The sequence below is a fragment of the Aulostomus chinensis genome, chromosome 20, assembly GCF_037954235.1.
Source record: "Aulostomus chinensis isolate RoL2024-O1b breed Wild chromosome 20, RoL_Achi_v1.0, whole genome shotgun sequence".
NCBI classification, from domain to species: Eukaryota; Metazoa; Chordata; class Actinopteri; order Syngnathiformes; family Aulostomidae; genus Aulostomus; species Aulostomus chinensis.
Window position 1 is genome coordinate 8,653,640 of NC_141339.1, and position 13,465 is coordinate 8,667,104.

A 13,465-nucleotide genomic window follows, 5' to 3' on the forward strand; every position below is an offset into this window, starting at 1 on the left:
CTCTCAAAGCAAAGGCACAGTCAAACAAGTGGCAAGAGGGCAAGTCAATTTATTTCCAGTATCAAAAACCAGGAGGTCAGTCCCCTCAGGCAGAGGTATCAAAATTGCTAAGGTAAACAAAAAGACTAACAGAAACTGGGTCAGACTCACAAAGGTCTAGGAATACACAAGGGAATGCTGGGTATGCTCACTGAAACAGATGAGAAGATCTGGCACAGGAGGGAGGATAAGTACAGCTTAAGAACACTAGGAGGGTGGGGAGACATTTACACACAGGTGAAAGACATCAAGGTAATCACGAACAGGGAACTAGGTTTATATTTAGATGAGCAAGATAATTACTGTATAGTTAATGACGTGTATAGTTTGTTTCGTTCAACTGATGATTGGTGACGTGTTTTTTCGCCATGGTGCACAAAAATCTTTGGCCATAGACTTTCATTTAAAGTTGTACATGCACAGTAGCTTGTCTTCAATAAAAGAGATAGTAGCATGTTGGGGCACACCTTTCCTCCACCCAGAGCTCAATGCAGCTGGATTTACATACCATCATCCTCCAGCTACGGGGCTGATGTCAAAGCCATAGCATAAAGTGTGCTGATTGACAGACGATCAAACAGAGACGCAAAATGGAGAGACAGAGTCTAGATAATTCAGTGAAGTCACTTAAGACAACACCTTTTGAGAGGAGAACATATCAGGAGAAGATTGACTTGAAAGGGCGTGCACCTTATGAGCCGACCATCGCTATCAATACGTAGTCCAAAGACAGAGAGAGACAGTACACCCAGTCTTTTTCCAGGACCTGGTCTAGCAACAAGGCTTTGCTAACTGTGTGTAGTGAAGCTCATTCTTTATTCTGCTTTCCTTACCTCCTTTTTCAAACATCAGGATCTGACCCAGCATTGATTAATACAGGTATCACTGATTTTCAGCACTTTTCAGAAAAGGCAAAGAAGCGTGAACAAACTGCGATCCACATGGAAAATGCACCGTGACTTGCTATGTTTATAAAAATAAACATTTCAGGTCAGCTTGATAAATGCTACAGGATAGGGATCCGTAAGCACAATGAGGAGGTTGACAAAAACAGGCTCATCCTATCTAAAATAATAGACTGTGTCAAGTTCTGCTGAAAGCGAGAGCTCAGAAAATCCAGGTGTTTTTAGAGGACTGGTGAATTTTTCTAGCATCAGTGGATACAGTTCTAAATGAGCACCTGCAGACTGCCACTGTGTTTAAGGGAAAATCTAAGACTGTACAGAATGAACTCATTGACTGCATGCTGTCAGTTTTGAGAGAGAGCATCATTGGAGAAATCAGGAGCTCAAACTTTATCTCCATCCAGGCTGTTGAAACACTGGACATTTCCACTAAGTCTCAGCTGGTGCTTGTGAGCCACTACATTGACAAAGCCCATGATGTCCAAGAGAGGTTTATTTTTTTTAGTTTATACCTCTCCAAAGTGCCACAGGTTATTCCATTACAACAGCACTTCTGGATAGGTTGAGCTCCATTCTCCCTGATGACCAGAAGAGCAAGCTCATTTCCCAAGCATATAATGGAAGTGTCATGAGAGGAGCCACAGGTGGTGTGCGGAAGAAGGCCCAAGATTTCGATGTGAATTCACACTATTTCCACTGCTATGCTCACCAGCTTAACCTTATCATGCAGCAAGTGACTTCCCATATCCCAAAAATGAGGAATTTCTTCTCAGACCTGGCTGGATTGCCTGGCTTTTTTTCAAGCTCTATCATCCAGTGTGCTTGATAGAGTTGTTGGTCGTTCCTGTGCAGTCTCCGGACCGTAGTCGGGGGACACAGGGGAATCTCTCTCTCTTCCAGGGCCGAAGTCCAATACTTATTTTATCCTCGGGACCAACTCCCCACAAACGTCCAGAAAAGCAGCAGGAGACGTGGCTTTTGGGGTCTTTGGGACACCGGGTTGTTTTATTAGCAGTTTAGCATACATACATTTCACTAGTACTCTGCCTACAACACACCTGCTCGGCTCGAACTTACTGCGCGCTGCTGCGCTCGCTCTCTCTCGCTTCACCACTCACGCACACACGCCCACTACGCTACACACACACTTTCGCGCTATTCTCACTGAGGAAATACGCCAATTACGCTGCCCTTACAACACTACCCCCACTCTGGATGGCATTTTTTTTTCAATTCCACTCCAGCACAGTAATATACATTAACATGTGTCATGTCTCTTTTACATGCATACAGATATACAGTCCATGTGTAACCAGGGAATTTCAAGTCCATTATGAGCAGGATAACAGCAAAAAGCATAACTTCCCAGCGCAGGTGTTTTACGTAGCAGTCTTTTTAAGTGCATATTACAGCATAACAAACCCCTGAAAAGGCACTAATAACACCCATTTTGCAGGTTTATTATTACAGCATATTAGTGTTAACCACTAACCCGCAAGACCTCTTTTGTTTTTAAATATATAAATGAACATTAAAAAAAAAAAAAACAATCAACAGTTAGCTTAAACAGTGTCAAAACAGCATGACCTCATTTTTAACCCTTGGAAACTGTCTTTTTAACTCTGGAAACTGTCCATGAACTGTGGAACTCAGTGAGCTGCCCACTCACCATACCTGGCAGGGGGTCTTCGCTGGCGGCACGGCCTTGGAGAAACACCACTCTGACGTTCCTCTGCCACACCACCCCCACTATCCTGAGGGTCCCCGGGAACAGCAGAGTCCTGATGAGGAGAGGTGGAGGAAAGGGAGACAGCGGCCGCAGGCATGTCCACTGCCAGATCCGATGAGGTGCAGCTGGAGAACAGTTGGTCTAGACCCAGGGAAGTGTCTGCAGGATCCATGTCCAAGGCTGGCGGCGACACCTCCATTGGTGTCCAGCTCTGAGCCTGCTCCACAGCCCAGGCATTGTCCAGTGGGTCACGACAGCGATAGGGCTTCAGCTGGTCGTGGTGAACAACTTTTACTTTGGCCTTTGGGCCTTTCTGGATGCGATACACCAGATCATCCAAACATCCGAGAACAAAGTATGGTCCCTCATATGCTGGGAGGAACTTTTGAACCTTGTTCCTGACTCTCTTTGTGCCCTTGATTAGATACCACACAGCATCATCAATCTGGTACTGTGTGCGGCAGCAGTTCTTGTCATATTGCCTCTTTGCACGTTTCACAGACTCACCAAGAACATCCCTGGCGATCTGATGTGCCAGCTCCAGGCGCTCCCGGGTTTGTTGAACATACTCGGGGACTGAGGGAGCTGTTTCCGGGTCCGGGGGTAGGCCAGCTACCAGGTCTACCGGTTCACTCACCTCTCGGCCAAACATCATGAAGTTGGGTGTGAAACCAGTCACACTGTGCCTGGTTGCTCGGTAGGCCATCACAGCATAGGGAATCATGAGGTCCCAGTCCCAGTGGCAACGCTCAGCTGTTGTGGCCAGAATCTTTTGCAAGGTGGCATTGAATCGTTCAACCTGGCCGTCAGACTGGGGTCGGAACGGTGTTGTGTGTGTTTTCTCGATACCGAACAGCGTGCACATTTTCTGGAACACTTCAGACTCAAAGTTCCGGCCTTGGTCACTGTGCACCGACTGTGGTGCTCCATAGCGGCACACCCACTCTGCAGCCAACACTTCAGCCACAGTTACAGCTTGCTCATTGGGTAGGGGAAAGGCTTCCACCCACTTCGTGAAATAGTCTTGTATCACCAGCACATAACAGTTCTTACGCTCTGTCTCATTCAGTGGCCCCATGATGTCCAAGGCGATACGCTCCATAGGGGCTCCAACTCGACTGTCCCCATGGGAGCTTGTGGCGTCTTACGGGGCCTTGCTTTGGAGGCACAGCTGGTACAAGTGCCACACCAGAGTGCAACGTCTTCCCTCATTCGGTACCAAAAGTATCGCGTCTGCAGCCAGGCTACAGTGCGCTCAACACCAAAATGCCCACCTATTTGACCCTCGTGCATTTGTCTCATGACATCAGGCCGGAAGGCATGAGGCAGCACAACTTGTGGATAGAATTGGGTGTCATCCAGGCAGTAGAACCGTCTGACCAGTATTCCATCTCGGATGTACAGTCGTTTCCACTGGCTCCAGTATGTCTTTGTGGCTGGACTGCAGGGGGAGACCATTGTCCACGGGGGGGCGCTCTCTGCTGGCCTCCATCCATGCTCTGATAGGAGCAATATCTGGATCATCTACCTGGGCTTGCTGCAGCTCCTCTGGGGACCAGCCACAAAACAGGTCAGTGTTGTTTGTCTTTAGCAGGTAAATTTTTCCAGGTGACTTTAAGTTATTTGTGTCAGAAGACGAAGGTTCGTCCACCCCCACTAGACTCACAGCTGTGGGAGCTGAGTGTGCCTCCACCCCCACTGGTGTCACTGCTGTGGAAGCTGCGTGTACCTCCACCCCCACTGGGCTCAGCATCATCTGATTAATGTCGGAGTCCAATTCACACTGCACAGCCTGGTGACTGACATTCACTGGAAGGAGGGAGGGCCCAGTCAACTTACATGGGCAGGACAGACGGCACGGTCTCCTGGAGAGGCTGTCTGCATTGCTGTGTAACCGACCAGGGCGATGGACAATCTCAAAGTTGTACTCACCGAGTCTCTCCAGCCACCTGGCAAGCTGTCCCTCAGGCTCCTTCATTTTTGTTAACCACCGCAGGCTGCTGTGGTCGGTGCGTACGATGAAAGGCTGCCCCAGGAGATACTGCCTAAAATGTGATGTAAACTCCACTACCGCCAACAATTCTCGCCGTGTGGTGCAGTAGTTCTGTTTAGTCTTGGACAGTTTGCAACTTCCATAGGCTAGCACACGCTCCCTGCCTTCTTGAACTTGGGAAAGGACGGCGCCAATGCCAACATCACTTGCGTCGGTGTCTAGTATCATGTTGCCTTGGTCAAGTGGATAGCCCAGAACTGGTGCAGTGACTAGCAGGTGCTTGAGCTCATCGAAAGCTGCCTGACATTCTCCAGTCCACTGGAACCGAGCATGTTTCCGCGTCAGTGCATGGAGGGGCTCAGCTATGGAAGCAAAGTCTCTTATAAACCGTCAATAATATGATGCAAGGCCGACGAATCGGCGTACCTCCTGAAGTGATGTTGGTGTTGGCCACTCCTGCACTTTTTGGACTTTGCTTGGGTCGGTGGACACACCATGGTCTGAGACAATGTGGCCAAGGTAGGCTACCTGGCGGCGGAAAAGGCAGCATTTAGCAGGCTTCAGTTTCAGGTTGGCCTGGTGGAGTCTGCTGAAAACCCGGCCCAGCCGCTCCAGCATCTGTGATACATCCCTCTCCAGCACAATGATGTCGTCCAGGTACACTAGGCAGGTCTCCCACTGCATGCCAGCCAGGACGCGGTCCATCAGCCGCTGGAATGTTGCCGGAGCATTGCACAATCCAAACGGCATGACATTCCACTCGAACAGTCCATTTCTGGTGCAAAAGGCTGATGCTTTGCGCGCTCTGGGGGTTAGCTCGACTTGCCAATAGCCAGAGGCGAGATCCAGTGTGCTGAACCATGTAGCAGTGGAGAGGGTGTCCAGCGTGTCTTGGATGCGGGGCAATGGGTATGCGTCTTTAATGGTGCAGTCATTAAGGGCTCTGTAGTCAATGCAGAGGCGATATGTTCCATCCTTCTTGCGCACCATCACTATAGGGGATGCCCAGCTGCTGTGGCTGCCGCGGGCCACTCCATCTTTCAGGCTCTGCTCTATCTGTTCGTCAGCACTTTGTTGTTTTTCCCAAGCCATCCTGCGTGGTGGTTGCTTGACTGGGATGCTTGAACGGGTTATAATGTCATGCTGTACCAGGATGGTGCGGCCTAGGTCACTGGGACCAGTAGAGAACACACTGCTGTAGGTGCACAACAACTGCGCCAGCTGGAGTTGCTCCTCTGCTTTAAGCTCGGTGGAACTCTGGGCATAGAGCTCCTGCAGGTGCTGGGGAACAGTGGGTGGGTTAATGACAGTCTGTTCTAACTGGCCTGTGGTGCGCGCCGGCTGCAAAGCTTTGGCAGGCTGGAGGAACCCTGCAATGGCACCCTTTTTAATAGTTACAGCTGTGTTTCCAGGGTTAAAGATCCGGAGGGGCATGGTTTTAAAGGGCTGAGGCTCCACAAGGACGCGGGCGACTAACACCTTGTGTTTCTCGACAAAACCTTTTGTGGGGTTTAGCATCAACTCTCCTTTATGTGCTTCCTTGAAGTGAGCGTTGCCTCGAATCAGGTACTCCTGTCCAGCCTCCAACACTACAGTCCGGGCCACTCTCACTGCATGTGCCTTTACTTTGCTTTGTGGTTGGAAATATGGCACTTCCTCACCATACGGCACAATGCGGCGGTTTCCAAAATCAAGGCGTGCCTGTGCTTGTTCCAGAAAGGGGTGGCCTAGCAGAGCCTCATCACCAGCTATGTCAGCAACCAAAAAATGGACGTTCACCTGACGGTTGTTGATCTGGACAGGAATGTGAGCTTCACCGAGCACAGGTACGTGCTCGGTGAAACACCAAGCAGAGTCTCCACACTCGAGGCCTGCAGCGGAGGACAGTCATGGTCTTCTTTGACCAGTAATTGGCTTTAGCACAGCTCTCAAACCTGTATAGGAACTCTTTCCATGAGGTGGTGCCATCATACTGACCAGGGCGTAGGGTGGGGATCCTTTCTCTGTTATCATAGTCCTCCTCACTCTCAGACGAAAGCTGGTAATGTGCATGATGATGCTGGCGTGCACGTGATTTCGGCCACTTACCTTTGAGGGGAGAGTCCTTCATCTGTACAGTCTGACTATGCCCTTGCCCTGGTGAATGTCCATGATCCATGTCCCTTGTTGGGCTAAGGGGAAATGTGTGAAACTCTGGGCACGTGGAGCATGGAGGGTAACAGGGGACAGGCGTGCTCTGGACAAAACTTCCCAGATGACCAGGGGAAAAGGGATTTGTACAGGGTGTTGCAATAGTCGTAGCTGGGTGGGCATGAGTTTGGTGATTATGCACATATAAATGTAAGTCTTTAGCATCAACAGAGGGGTTTGTGCTCGAAAACCTGGGCTGAGTGGGTTCATATTGTGTGTCCGACAGCCCTTGCCCCATGTTAGCTGGCTCCTCTTCGCATAGGAAGGGGTTATAATGTCCACATTTTTCATTTCTTTTACTCACATAGTCCGTATTTATTTCCATCGGGCGCTCATTTATTGCAGTTAGGGTCATGAATGGGTTGGAATGGCTAGTTACGCCTTCAAAAATGTTTTCACCTGCCGAGCGCTGTCTGGCGACCGCCATTTTAGCTTCTTCTCTGTGACTTTTTTTTTTTACTGTCCTGCTAACTTTTAATCAAACTGTTCCGGTTTATTCCACCGTATGCTCACCCCGCTGTTTAGCTGGACACGAAAGCGGTCCCTTCGTGGTCGCCAGTGTTGGTCGTTCCTGTGCAGTCTCCGGACCGTAGTCGGGGGACACAGAGGAATCTCTCTCTCTTCCAGGGCCGAAGTCCAATACTTATTTTATCCTCGGGACCAACTCCCCACAAACGTCCAGAAAAGCAGCAGGAGACGTGGCTTTTTGGGTCTTTGGGACACCGGGTTGTTTTATTAGCAGTTTAGCATACATACATTTCACTAGTACTCTGCCTACAACACACCTGCTCGGCTCGAACTTACTGCGCGCTGCTGCGCTCGCTCTCTCTCGCTTCACCACTCACGCACACACGCCCACTACGCTACACACTAGGGGTGTGAATCTCAGCACTGAGGACGATTCGATACACATCTCGATGCACTGCCAGCGATACGATACTTTTAACGATTATAATTTTCTGCCGATACGGTTTACCCTCTTCACAATGCGATACGATGCAATAATCATTTAGTTCAAATCAATGCGATACGATATGATGCAATTTGTTGCGATATGATGCGATTCAACATGATGCAAATAAGCAAAGAAAAAAAATAAATTAAATGACGTACCCTCTGGCTCAGGCCCTAAAAAAAAATGGAATTCAGTATGGTACGACAGAAAGGATTTGGCTTTATTCCTTATGGGCACTTGGCAGTAAATTCAACAAAAGTGCTGTTTGTCTTTTTTACTATGCACCACTTCATGCAAATTCTTTTTGCCATCTTACAACACCAACAACTTTCCTCACACTTTCACATCGTCTATGCAATCACAATAGCAGTGGTTCTCTAACTTTTAAATTTCAAGGACCATCATAATTCTGAGTCTACAAATAGAACCAAATGAACCCATAAGTGTCCTTTGGGTTCCGTTTTGTACAGTTACACGGATTAGACAGACCTGCAACTGTTAAGGAATCTGAATCAATAAAATCCTAAAGGATTCCAATCCCAAACCTACATCACACAAGTGCTCTGTCCTAGTCGGGTCATATTACAGTACACATTATTAAACAACTAATGCACAGCCTAACATGGTGCAAATAAACCATTCAATGGCCATAACACTGTCTGCCAAACTGCTAGAGTTGACTTTCTAACTGGCCACTGAGAATCAGTGATTTGAGTGAGTTCTGCAACAATAAAAGAGAAAAACAATTAAACAATAATTACTGCTGTAAAAAGTACAGTACACAGCAACAACAAAACACTCAATGAGTAACCTAAAGTGACTTTTTCAACAGTGCAATCAATGTTTCTCCGGTGTCCGGCGAGGAACTAGACGGGGAAGCGGGGAGGTGGCGGTAGACTTGGCGGTGATGTGGTGTACTCTTCTTAAGTGGGTCTGCATGTTTGTCGTGCTGCCGTTGTACGGCTTCCTAATGCGGCATTCTTTGCGAATGACGGACGTTTTGTCGAGCTTTCCGTCTTTCTTTGCAAATCCGTAGTGTTTCCAAACATATAATTTAAACGTTGCGGGTGCATTAAATATGGAAGCTTCCTCGCTGCTGTTCGCGCGAACGTCCATGCTGTTTTACTAGTAGTGTATTGTTTGTGCCTCACGGTTTCCGTCCGTATTCAATACAACATGCAAAATAATGATGGTGCATTCATTGCGCCTGGGGAACAGCAGATGGGGTGAAGTTTAACATGAAGAAAACGGCGCTTGCATCGGATTTTACCGATACCCACCAACGCATCGAGATGAATCTAGATTTCACCCATCAATTGCATCATACCCAGTGAATGAGCCGATGCACTCGCATCGCGCACATGCACATCTATGCATCGATTAATATCGATTATTTTCCACACCTTTACTACACACACACTTTCGCGCTATTCTCACTGAGGAAATACGCCAATTACGCTGCCCTTACAACAGAGTAATGGCCCACAGACTCCCAAGAGCAAGAACTGTGACGTGGAACCTCCACAGCAGAGCTGTGAACACTGTTTTTGAGCACAAAGAAGACCTGCTCCAATGTTTTGAAACCATCAGGGACTCGGGAGAGTTGAATCCTACCACTGCGAGAGAAGCTGGAGGGTTTGTGAGACTACTGGAGGATGACAGTTTCAGCTTCTTCCTGAAACTGTTCCACCTTATCATGCCTCTTGTTGACATTCTCTACAGCCAACTTCAGAAGCGGACCATCGACTCAGTGTTTGTTCAGGGAATCATGCAGCACTTCACAGACAACATAAAAAGATCAGGTAAATTAATTTGTATGTTGTGCTGTTTAATATTACTGTATTGTGTTAATCTCCATGATGCAATGAAAGCTTAACTTTTCTCTTCTAGCTCTGTTAAGAGATTCCCTCCCTACTCTCTGTGGAGAACACAGTGGCAGTGTGTCTCAGCTGGCCAAGAAACACCGCACACTGGGCCCAGTTGATCTTCAGATGGTAGCTACCGGGGTTGAGATGGAAGCTAAATGTTTGGTGTAAGTCTTTTACTATGTTTTTAATCGTAGTAGTGTTGTATTGTAAGAACGTGGGAATACACCTTAGAATAGGCCCTTTATAATACATTAGTCTTACTTATAGAGGTGCTATGTTAATTTGCATTGTTCCTATTAAATGAACACATATATTCATACATCAAATTGTTTGTATATATCATTACTGTCATATATATTGGAAAGCTGATTTATAGCCATCTCCATGTTGTATCAATTGGTGTACTCATTTTTCAGGTTTGTGACACTATCTTGGATCATGCAAGAATCAGATTTACCTTCACAAAGCACCTGATCAGTGCTACACTGCAGGAAGACAGATTCCAGCAGTACCAGAGCCAGTTCCCTGAAGCAACACTGGACACCACTATGGAGGCTTACCCACTGCTGAACAAGAACAAGCTGAAAACTGAACTGGCTCTAATCTACAGCAATGATAAGTCCAGAGGCTGCAGTGGTGCTGTGGCTCTGTACCAGCTCTTCATGGGGAACCAGCTTCAGGACACCTTCTCAGAGACTGTGGCTCTGCTGAATATCCCCATTAAAACTCCTACGACCACAGCTGAATCTGAGAGGTGCTTCTCAACACTGAAGAGAATCAAGACCTTCCTCAGGAACACAATGTCACAGGATCATCTCAATGCATTGGCCATGCTGTCTATGGAGAAGAATCTTGCGAAACCATCCCCGACTTTAACCATAGAGTCATTGAAATCTGAGCCACCTGTCTGTCCCTGATCCTGTCTGCTTCCAAGTTCTACAATGAATTCATATGTAAGAGTTCTCTGTCATCCTGTACCCACAAACCACTGGTTGGGTTACTCAGACCTCTTCCGATTCCTAGTTTTCAATGGTCAAATGTAGCTTTGGATTTTATAACTAGTTTACCTCCATCTCAAATCAATACAGTCACAGTAGACCATTTCTCAAAAGCAACCCACTTTGTTGCCTTACCCAAGCTACCTTCAGCCAAAGAAAAAGCAGACCCCCTAACTACCAATGTCGTCAGACTACACTGGATTCCAGAGAACATTATTTCAGATTGGGGACGGCAGTTCATATCACAGGTTTGGCAGTCCTTTTGCAATGGGTTGGGGGCTACTGTGAGCTTTTCCTCAGGGTTTCGCCCACAAACTAACGTTCAGACTGAAAGGATCAATCATGACCTGCAGTCCACTCTTTACTGTTAACCAGTCCCTCAGCCTGGAGCTCTTTCCTACCATGGATTGGGTACTCTCATAACTCTCATGTATTCTGCCACTGGCTTGTCCCCTTTTGAAGCCTCTCTTGACTATCAACTTTCTTTTTTTCCCCTCTCAGGAAGAGGATCTTGCAGTCCCCTCCATTCAACATCATCTTCACCGTTGTCAGTCTGTGTGGGATAAGACTTGAACTGCTCTGGAGAAAACAGTGGAGAAGAACAAGCTATCTGCTGACTGACACAGGGTCCCAACTCCATAATATTCAGAGGGTCAGTCAGTTTGATTGTCTTCTGAAACTATCCCTTTAAAAACACACTAAAATATTGTCTCCCTGTTTCCTGGGCCATAGAAAAAAAAATTAACCCCTCTGTTGTTCGTCTGAAATTCCCTGGCTCCATTCGGTACACCCTGCTTTCCATGTCTCTAAATTACAACATGTATCCTCAAGTGAGCTGGTGTTTGTATGTCTGGAGTTGATCAGGCAATCAAGTCATCTTACTTTGCACTATTTAAGACTGGCTCATTCCTCCACTCATCGCCAGATCATCTGTTATCCCTGTATGGTATTCAGCTTGGCTCCTTGTATGAAGTTTGTTCTTTCTCAATGTATTTGAATTCACCTTTGTCTACTCCATGTTCAGATCTTTCAGATTCCCCAACATGATTCAGATTCACAGATTTCTTACCTCAACTCTGCTCCAGCTCCTCCTCTCAGAGACTACAGCTCATTTGCAGTCTGCTCTCCAGCCTTTTGCCTCTGTCTCCCGGTGGTCCTAAACCAACCACTGTGCTGTTACCTCCGGACCTCAACCCACTCTACAAATTTCACCTGGCTTCCAAATAAACTCTTCTTGCTGTTGAAACCTATTTGAGTGTCTGTGTCCACATCTGGGGTCTAGCCATTGGCCCCATTAGGCTTAGTACCTTAAAAAACTGGGACCATTCTTCCCTCACTCCATATTCTAGGAAAAAGCTGATGCTAAACAAGGGTTCAGAAACGCTCATGTCCAACAGGGTTTTGCTTTGATTATTATCTCGTGGCACACTGACCAGAATGGAGTATCACTCTCCTTGAGGGAACGATGGGATGAGGGATGTAGCAGAGACCATTACACTTGAGACAAGCTGGACATGTATGATCCCTGTTCCTGCTAACCTCAAGTGGCTTGATGCTGTCTGTTAGGGTGTGGTTTTGGGGGGGAAGACAGGAGGATGTTGGTCACTCTATGGACTCCTAGTCAAGTTAGCAGCTTGGTGCTAACTTTATACTTGTGTGCTGGCAGAGTTTGAGTTAGTTAGAAAGCAGTGTGTAGCAACTACTTGCAATGAGTTAAACTCCATTACACAGCTGATTCAGGCAAGCTCTGCTGCCATGAAAGAGAGTCAGGCACAGGACATTGCATCCATGCACAACAGAGAGGTTGAGTGAATGGTAACCACTTGTGGTCAGGTTCTGTAGAGGAATAGAGAGAGAGCAGGAGACATTCTCTGATTTTACTGTCTGACGGATGACATCATGGGTCACAGAGCACAGTGACAAATTACAGCTGCATTCAGGGAGGCGGGATTGGCATCCAGTTGTGAAATGGCTGGGGCTTCTGGGAAATAGAGTCCCCAATGGACACCCTCTGTTCTGTGGACCCTTATCCATATGTCAGGCCATGAAGCCCAACACTTTAGTATTACAGTTTACATATTTTTTTTGTCCGTAAATCAGTTTAGATTACTGGAGGGTTCGACTGGTTAAAGAGTATGGTAAACATACGTGAGCTTAAGAGTTTATAAATGGAAGGTTTTGAACAATTTTGCTTTAATTTGAGGCTGTAGCAGTAAGCCATCTGTTACCATTATATGCGTGGCTCTTTCTGCATTCTGGAGATGCAAAAAAGAGAAACAGGAGGGAAACATGTATTTGTGAGCTTAAAAAAACATATTTGTGAAAGTCAAAATACATATTTGGATTGATGTTTACTCAAAACGATGATGAGGTGTGGCCTCATTTAGTGGGACACAAGGTGAAGGTAACCAGTGGGTTCTATGTCAACCCTATATCATTGAAAGTTTTTGAACATCCATTTGAATGCAATGGGAATAAAGAAATTATTGTATGTTGTAAAAATGTTCAATGACTTATCTGAGAAACTTACTCATAATTAAAAACTGCAGGTGTCAATATTTGGATGCATTCACCTTTTAACGTCTTTAATCAACCATGTTCTGTCTCCTCTTTTACAGCAGGGCACCATCTCTGTTTTTTGCTCACCACCCTAGGTGGCATCTTCATCAAATCTATCAGGACACTCACCTCACTTCAGATCAGCACATTGCCGTTTGAAGGAGATGGACGTTATCAAACAGACAAAGCAGTGATCTTCCCTTCCGGCGTAAAACAGCACTACATACAC